Source organism: Symphalangus syndactylus, chromosome 23 (assembly GCF_028878055.3).
Source record: "Symphalangus syndactylus isolate Jambi chromosome 23, NHGRI_mSymSyn1-v2.1_pri, whole genome shotgun sequence".
NCBI lineage: Eukaryota > Metazoa > Chordata > Mammalia > Primates > Hylobatidae > Symphalangus > Symphalangus syndactylus.
Window position 1 is genome coordinate 15,704,495 of NC_072445.2, and position 8,872 is coordinate 15,713,366.

The 8,872-nt window shown below is 44.5% G+C and overlaps 1 protein-coding gene across 30 annotated transcripts in view; it reads right to left on the bottom strand.

Annotated features, from left to right (window-relative positions):
* The window catches only part of USP49 (ubiquitin specific peptidase 49), a 98,264-nt gene extending 92,941 nt beyond the window's left edge, over positions 1-5,323 (bottom strand). For 11 of the 30 annotated variants that reach the window (XR_010119243.1, XR_010119242.1, XR_010119241.1 and 8 more), the window contains exons 1-2: positions 3,872-4,937; positions 1,724-1,805 (exon numbers count right to left, since the gene is read on the bottom strand). The gene's annotated coding sequence lies outside the window, so the exon portion shown is untranslated. Of the gene's footprint in view, positions 1-1,723; positions 1,806-3,871; positions 4,941-5,069; positions 5,200-5,263 lie in introns of those variants that run through there. The other 19 variants (XR_010119246.1, XR_010119245.1, XM_063633114.1 and 16 more) reach the window with 5 other exon arrangements.
* Between the last annotated feature and the right edge of the window lie 3,549 nt (positions 5,324-8,872).

Here is an 8,872-nt window from a genome sequence, read left to right on the forward strand (position 1 = left end):
TAATGCTGGACACCTAGTAAACACTCAGTAATTGTTAATTATTTTTTTAAATGAGTGGATCAGCTGGGCACGGCGGCTCACGCCTGTAATCCTAACACTTTGGAGATCACCTGAGGTCAGGAGTTCGAGACCAGCCTGGCCAACAAGGTGAAACCCCGTCTCTACTAAAAATATAAAAACTTGGCTGGGTGTGGTGGTGGGTGCCTGTAATCCCAGCTACTAGGGAGGCTGAGGCAGGAGAATTGCTTGAACCTGGGAGGTGGAGGTTGTAGTGAGCCAAGATCGCACCACTGCTCTCTAGCCTAAGCTACAGAGCAGTACTCCGTCTCAAAAAAAAAAAAAACGAGTGGATCAATTTACTTAACCAATTAAAGTATTGGGAGGCCAGGCGCAGTGGCTCACACCTGTAATACCAGCACTTCGGGAGGTTAAGGTGGGCAGATTGCTTGAGCCCAGGAGTTCGAGACAAGCCTGGGCAACATGGTGAAACCTTGTCTCTACAAAAAATACAAAAATTAGCCAGGTGTGATGGCACACATCTGTAGTCCCAGAGACGTCCAGGCTGCAGTGAGCTGACATGGCGCCACTGCATTCGCCTGGGCAAAACAGCAAGATTCTGTCTCAATAATAATCATAATAATCATGTATGGGGAAATTGGTTTATCACTTAGGCACACGTAAAGAGAAAATAGTAAAAAAATTAGTGAGGGTATAAACAGATTTTGCTTATGGATATTTGCACTGAAATCTGAAATCAGAAAAAAACCCATTTTTCTTCAATCAGCAATAATCTTTCAACTGTAAACGTGTCATAGTATATAACAAGTCCAGGGCAGTTTTCTAGCTAAAACGGTGGATGGGTAATCTGCAATGCAATAAGACATTTTTTATTGGTTTGGGGTTTTGTAAATACAATTTTGGAATGAAAAAACAGAAGCATGCAACAACCTTGATGTAATCTTTACATTATACGTAATCGTTATGGTGTTTACCCCAGGTTCCCCATCTAGAAAGGAACTGGATAAAAGGTTAGTAACAGGACTACAGGGATAATTTTTAAAGATTGGCAAACAAGACTTGTTAAGTGTTGAATCTGAAGAAGAACATGGTGAGGGACAACTTCACAACAGGCAAGCCAGAGGCAAAACCAGAGCACAGACTCTGCTGGCAAAATGCAAAGGTTGGAATCCCATCCCACCACTTGGTAGAATTCTAGCTTTTGAACTAAAATAAAGATTAAATGTATCACTGGGTTACAAAACATAGTATTATTTATAATATAAGATAATCACCAAATAAATAGTTGTAGGAATGCCTGAGTATAACCTTGGGCAAATCATTTAATCTCAAGGACCCTCTATTTCATCACCTGTAAAATGAGAATAGTAATAGGATTCCCATTGAGGAGTAAACAAGTTACAATTTGCAGTGCTTACAGAAGTATGTGGCACAAAAGCATTATATGTGTGTTGGTTACTATTATTAAGTTTATGAAGAACTAAGGTCTTATAAATACAAAAGTACACAGACATTTTTTACTCAAAAATTGAGAATGGGGCAAGAGGAAACAAACACATATATATAGCATTAAGCATGTGCTGGTTGGAGGGAAGGCAGACTCTCCTGATAGAGAAATTATTAAATGCTTGCAAAGATTATCTACAGAGGTTACCACATTACTGCTGAAGATTTGTTTTAAAAAATAGGATAAATTTTTATCTACCTGGAATGATTTAAGTGGGATATTGACTGGAGTTGCAGGATAAACTAGAGGTCCTTTCAAGGTCTCTTCCCATCCAAAGAATCTACGGTTAACCAGGAAAACATTTAATTATGTACAACCAAATAAATCTAAAAATATAAACTTAAAAGCTTTTGCTTAGCAAATCAGATTATAACCAAAATAAAGTTAAATTGGGTGGAACTGTACTTGATGAACAAATGAAAATAAAGCTTAAATTTATCATTGGAGTCCTTATTGATAAACAGTATTATCTCAATTTTTAAAAATCCATTTTCAGTTTTAGAAATAGCGACTGAGAAATAACCATTGACAATGAGACTCAGTGCTTTTAGCACACTAAGGCCATTGCATACAGAAACAAAAGGCAGAACTCACTCTTTCCCTTGGCTGATCTTACAGTTTTTATTTCCTTCTTTACCGACATCAAATAAGTCTATAATCACTTACATAAAGATATTGAGCATTAAACAATTACAATTACATTATAAACACGGCAATACCACACAGAGTACATCCTACTACTAACGCCAGCCCAAACACATCTACAAAAAGAATATGCACACACATCTCACTGAAACAAGTGCCTCATATCAAAGTTACTCTTCATCTTGAAAGTCAACATTATCAAACTAATCCTTTTAAAATGTAGTGGCAAAAATAGTAATTTTTACCAAGATCCTCTGTTAAATTGCTAAATACATCTAGTCACCTTGAACACTTGCTTAATACAATCCAGGAAACAAACCATAAACTAAATACTATGTCACTAACACAGTAGCTGAATGCAGAAAGAGTTTTCTAAATTATTCATATACATTAATAACCATTGTTGCTCAAATCCACAAATCAAAATCGAATCTTTGTTAACTATTACAAATGTCATAGACCTAATCTTTGTTATTTATACAAACACCAGCAAGAGTGTCAATCCAAAATGTACACAACTTTGAAAAAAAAAAGTATCTTTGTGCATCTGAATGTACACAGTGAAATAACCCCAAACAAGATTCTCAACAATTGTTTGCATTTTTCCCTAAGTAAATCATATGCTATCCTTTGGCACCATCAAATGCAAAACAAATATTCATTCATATTCTTAGCTAAATGTAAAAGCTTCTGAATAAAATCATTAAAATAAAATTCTAAGTAAGAATAACCAAATTTTGCCCCAAATTTCTTATCTTCCTTTTCGTTTCTAAAGGTGTCTTAAGGATCAAAAGCTTCTAGAAAATTAGTATTAATCTGGCCTTCTTTAGTCACAACCATAAAACACGAAAGGCAGTGGAGCTGTCCAAAGACCCAGCGTGCTGCAGTATTATAGAGATGTTTTTCCATCAAAATTACTCATAAATTTATTTGCCCTAAAAAATAAGTCTGCTACTCTAAAATCCTCCACTACTCTACAATTCTCCCTTTCTTTATGCCATTTTGTTAAATGGGTGAGTTACCAACTACAGCATGAAACGTCCCACACAAAGCTAAAGGCAGCTCAGGAACTCAAAGCCCTCAGCTCTGATTTAATCTCTCCCCCAGTAAACTTCCTTGGTTGGTTATCTGCCTTTCTCTGAAATGATTTCTTAACATTCTCCAGCAACTGAAAACAATAAGCAGAAACCTGGTTGATTAATCAAAAGAAACAGATTCTCATCTTTCTCTATCCCAACAACCGTGCATTCTCCATTGAAAATGAAAATGCTGTCCATAAAACACAGCCCAGTACTTGTTAGGTGCAACACTCCTACAGCACCAAAACTATCACATTACACGAGTACACCCTAAATAAGCACACCCTTTCCCTGTATTATCACAACACTAGTGAAATGCAGAGGTTTTCAACACCCAGAGTTTATGCTTTATCATCCACACAAGAAAAAAATCAAATCAAAATGAGTCTCATTTCTTCAAAGTGGACAGGAAAGTCAAATCAAAAGCAATGAAGGGTGGAAGCGGATTCAAGATTTCTTGAAGAGAGAAAGAGGTTTCTGGAATTTCCTACTTTTAGGGACAAAAGGATTCACAGTTTCAACACACAGTTCTCTCCTCAACAAAGAATTCCTTTCCTGCAACCCCCACCTCTGCCCTTACTTTTTAGTCTTTACCCCTGTCTCTAGGTCCCCTTTCACTCACCATGGTTCCTCCTCTTCTGCACCAAAGGCTCTCTTACACTTGATCTTTCACTACAGCATTACTGCCCTGACCCTTGCAGACCTTCTGGAGCAACTCCCCATAACACGCACATTCGATTCCCACCCCCGTGCAGTCTACCCCAGTTCTACATCCATCAGGACTCCCCCAGCTTCCCTTAGCCCCCTCTCTTCCCTTACTCCCCATCTCATCCTTTAAATTCTGGGGCCCATCTCTTCCTGCTCCTCTCACCATTTGTTTTTAGCCCTGTCTCTTCACCTCACTGTTTTCACCTTGGATCTTGTTGAACCTCTTCAATTAACGTAATTCCCCAGTTATCCTTGTCCCAGATGGCCATCACTTCTTACACCCTAACTCTAGTCTCCTTTCAGCTCTTCTGGTCCCAGAATCGTCCTACAGACACCCATCTCTTATCTGTTTCCTGTCGCCCTTCCACCACACTCTTATTCCTGACTCCACCTGGTTCCAGTCCAGGTCTCATTTGCCCTCCCGCACTTTACAGAATTTACATCCATCGCCCACACACTAACCCATTCCTTTCTCAGAACCTCGCCAGCAGTTCCCACCACACCGTTGGTCCTAGTCCTTCAGCTCATCTCGCTCTGCACTAGTTCACACCCTCGTCACGTCTGGCTCTTAATCACTCTCTCTTTCCTACTCCCAACTATTACCCCAGCTCTGCCCCTCCTTGTCTTCCACTTCCAACACTTACCCCGGTACCCCTCACCCCAACACCACCCCCTACGAAGATTTCCCCTTCAAAACCCTGCTCTTACACCTAACCCCAGGATCCCTTTCCCCAGCCCTAACCTCATTCCCTGCCCGGCTTCCTTAACGCCCACCCTGGTTTTTTGCCTCCTTCCTATCTCCTTGGCTGGCTTTTTCTCACTCCTCCTCTCCCTGGCTTCTAACCCTTTCTCCCCTTAATCCTCCTCATCTCATTCTCAACCCGGTTCCCCCCATCGCCCCCAAGCCTTCCTTTCCCTCTCCCTTCAAGGCTTTTGCCCCAACCCAGCCGTCGCCCACTCCGCCAAAATAAGGCGCCGACGCGCCCCGATTCCCAGCTCTCGCCTCCCGCCGCCCCCGCCCCGGGCGCCCCCAGCCCGCCGGCGCCGCGGTCCCGCCCCCTGCCGCCGCTCCTCCCGCCTGCGAGGCGCGCGCTGCCTTTGTCGCCCCTCACCCGGTGTGTGAGGATTTTGCTTCTTTAAAGGGGAGGGCTAGTGAGCTGGAGACTCCTATCCCCGCCTCCGAGTCTTAGAATGGGCTCCCTGGCCGTTGCGGCCTCCCTGGCCCCCGTTCCCCCTACCCCCCGGAGCTACCCACTTTGCTGCCTCCCCACGTCCTCTGTCCCCTCCCTCGGCCCCCTCTATTTACCGCCATCATCAGCACGCGCGAGCTGTCACCAGGGCGCGAGACAACCGAACAGGCCCCGCCCCCTTCCCGTCTATTGGCCCGTCCGCTGGAGCCCCGCCCCTCAGGCCCTGCATTGCGCCAACGGCGCAGCGCTGGGCCGCGACCCCGGCACCGGCACCCTTAACGAGGGTTCGCGCCGCAGGCGCAAAGTTTAGGGTCAGCCACAAACGCGCGGCCGCTTTGAGCCTGGCGTAAGGAGCGGCTGCGTAGGGGGACGTTGTGAATAGCTGGTCGAAGTTTGGTTGAAGCACAGGAGGGTAAATAAGAAGGTTTCCAGACAAAGAGACTCTTAAAGGTACAGACTCTTATGTCTGTCCCTCCTCCTTAAAGGGCCAGAGACGCTCCCGAGCCCATCTCCGCCCCCTTCTTCCCGGGGAACTGTAAAGGTATTTTACATGAGTTTCCCATACTCTTTTCGGTTCACCTTTAACACCTCTCCCCACTGCGAAGGACAAAGGCTTTCTCACTATCCCGTCCGTATGTTTTGTTTTGTTCTGTTAAAAGACGTTATTTCGTTGTTGTTCCTAAAGCAGCAGCCCGCAAACCGTAGGGTTTCCGGAGGCAGCGTTTGCAAAAGTTACTATTGGCTCCCAGGCGGGCGAGCACGTGTCTGGCTTTTGCCACTGATGACCCAAGAGAGATTCAGCTGTTTTATGAAAATCCCCCACAAGTTAGAGGATCGCTGCCGGAACTGAAGAAGTTCAGCAGATTGTAAGGCTTGGGAAATAAACCAGACTGAGTTGGTAGTGGTCCATTGGGAAACAGAACAGCACCTAAGCTACAAAAAGGCTTAGGTTCCTACGCAGTCTCCTAGGTGCACTGTCTTGAAACTACTTGCGGGATGGTGGGGGGGGGGAGGGGATGGGAGTCTCCCAAAATAAGATCAACAATTTCAACACCCAACACATAGCTAAGGCAGATAAAGACTTACATTTAAATATAAGGACAAGTAAAAGAAACAGACATTAGCTATAGTAGTGGCTCAACTTACACACCTGTAAACAGGAGAACTAGGTAAGCACAAAAAACAAAGAACACCACACCCAGTAAGAAGGGGGAAACTACAATGCCTGGACCAAGCGCTGTGTAGGCAATTTATTAACAACTTGCACTTTTAAAAGAGATTTGATAGAAGGAGAGGAAGTGGAGTGTTTCAATTTGGTTTGGTCGGGATTTATCATGAGTTTCAAGACCTCAGAGTTAGATTCAGAATTTAGCTCTCCCTTTGTCGTCCATCACAGTTAAAATAATTCTTTTTAAGGAATTCTTAACATTATAACTCTAATTATCTGTCTTATTCCCTTACTCAGCAATCCCCAAGAAAATTCTTAGAGAAGAAAGATTGTTACTTATTCAGTGTTAGTTCCATAACAAGGTGCTTTTGCTGAGTGAAGAATTTGGGAGCCACTTAAAACTTCTAATGGAAGGGATGCTCCCAGAATAGCAATACAGGAGGAAAAGTTTCTCAGTGCTGTGAGCATGTATTATATCAGTGTTCTCAAAAGTGTGGCCTGGAGGCTGGGCACGGTGGCTCACGCCTGTAATCCCAGCACTTTGGGAGGCCAAGGCAGGTGGATCACGAGGTCAGGAGATCAAGACCAGCCTGGCCAACATGGTGAAACTCCGTCTCTACTAAAAATACAAAAATTATCCGGACATGGTGGTGTGTGCCTGTAATCCCAGCTACTCAGGAGGCTGAGGCAGGAGAATTGCTTGAACCAGGAGAATTGCTTGAACCAGGGAGTTGGAGGTTGCAGTGAGCTGAGATCATGCCACAGCACTCCAGCCTGGCAATGGAGTGAGACTCCATCTCAAAAAAAAAAAAAAAGGTGGCCTGGAAAGCCCTAGGGATCTCTGAGACCCTTTGGGCTGGGGGGATAGTGGGGTGCCTGAGATCAGAACGATTTTCCTAATAATACTAAGACATTATCTGCGTTGTCACTGTGATGACATTTGCACAATGATACAAAAGTAGCAATGGGTAAAACTGCTGCCTTAGCACAAATCAAGGCAACTGCACCAAGCTGTACTAGAGGTCAAGGTATTCTTCACTGCCACAGTAAAAAAACACCTGTTTCAGGCCAGGCGGGTGCAGTGGCTCATGCCTGTAATCCCAACACTTCGGGAGGCCAAGGCAGGTGGATCACTTGAGGTCAGGAATTCGAGACCAGCCTGGCCAACATGGTGAAACCCCCCTCTACTAAAAATACAGAAATTAGCTGGGCATGGTGGCACGCACCTGTAATCCCAGCTACTCAGGAGGCTGAGGCAGGAGAATCACTTGAACCTGGGAGGCAGAGGTTTCAGTGAGCCGAGATCGCACCACTGCACTCCAGCCTAGGCAACACAGTGCGACACTGTCTCAAAAAAAAAAAACAAAAAAACCAAAAACACCTGTTTCATTTAAAAGGTCTTTGATGAAGACAATAAAAATTGATTTAAGTACACATGTTTATGTGATTAAATGCATGTATGTATGCATCAAGCACTTTTAAGTACAACATTTGTCTTGAGGAAAAGCACTTCTGCAATTTGAGTTTGGAGCTGAATTAATAGCTTTCTTCATGGAACACCATTTTTAATTGAAAGAACAGCTATACAGACTAGTTGTTCACTGGATATTTGGCAGACATGTTCTTAAAAATAAAGTACAGCCTGATAGCATTGTCGGTTATGATAAAACTCAAGCCTTTATTTTTATTTTTGGAGACGGAGTCTCACTCTGTCACCCAGGCTGGAGTGCAGTGGCGTGATCTCGGCTCACTGCAACCTCTGCCTCCCAGGTTCAAGCAATTCTCCTGCCTCAGCCTCCTGAGTAGCTGGGACCACAGGCACATGCCACTACGCCCAGCTAATTTTTTGTATTTTAGTAGAGACAGGGTTTCACTGTGTTGCCCAGGCTGGTCTTGAACTCCTGAGCTCAGGCAGTCTGCCCACCTCAGCCTCCCAAAGTGCTAGGGTTACAGGCGTGAGCCACCGCACCCGGCCTGATAAAACTCAAGCATGTAAGTCAAACAATTTCTGACAACTGACTTGTATCTCCCAATGTAAGCTTGATAGCTTCCCATGACTTTTTCTAATAAGACTGGTAGTGGGCCGGGCACAGTGGCTCACGCCTGTAATCCCAACACTTTGAGAGGTCGAGGTGGGCAAATCATTTCAGGCCAGGAGTTCGAGACCAGTCTGGCCAACATGGTGAAACCCCATCTCTACTAAAAATACAAAAATTAGCTGGGCATGGTGGCGCATGCCTGTAATACCAGCTACTCAGGAGGCTGAGACACAAGAATTGCTTGAACCAGGGAGGCAAAGGTTGCAGTGAGCCGAGATCATGGCACTGCCCTCCAGCCTGGGCAACACAGCAAGACTCTGTCTCACAAAACTAAAATAAGGCCAGGCATGATAGCTCATGCCTGTAATCTTGGCACTTTGGGAGGCCGAGGTGAGCGGATTGCCTGAGCTCAGGAGTTCAAGACCAGCCTGGGCAACGCGGTGAAACCTCGTCTCTACTAAAAATACAAAAAAAATTAGCTGGGTGTGGCGGCATGTGCCTTAGTCCCAGCTACTCGG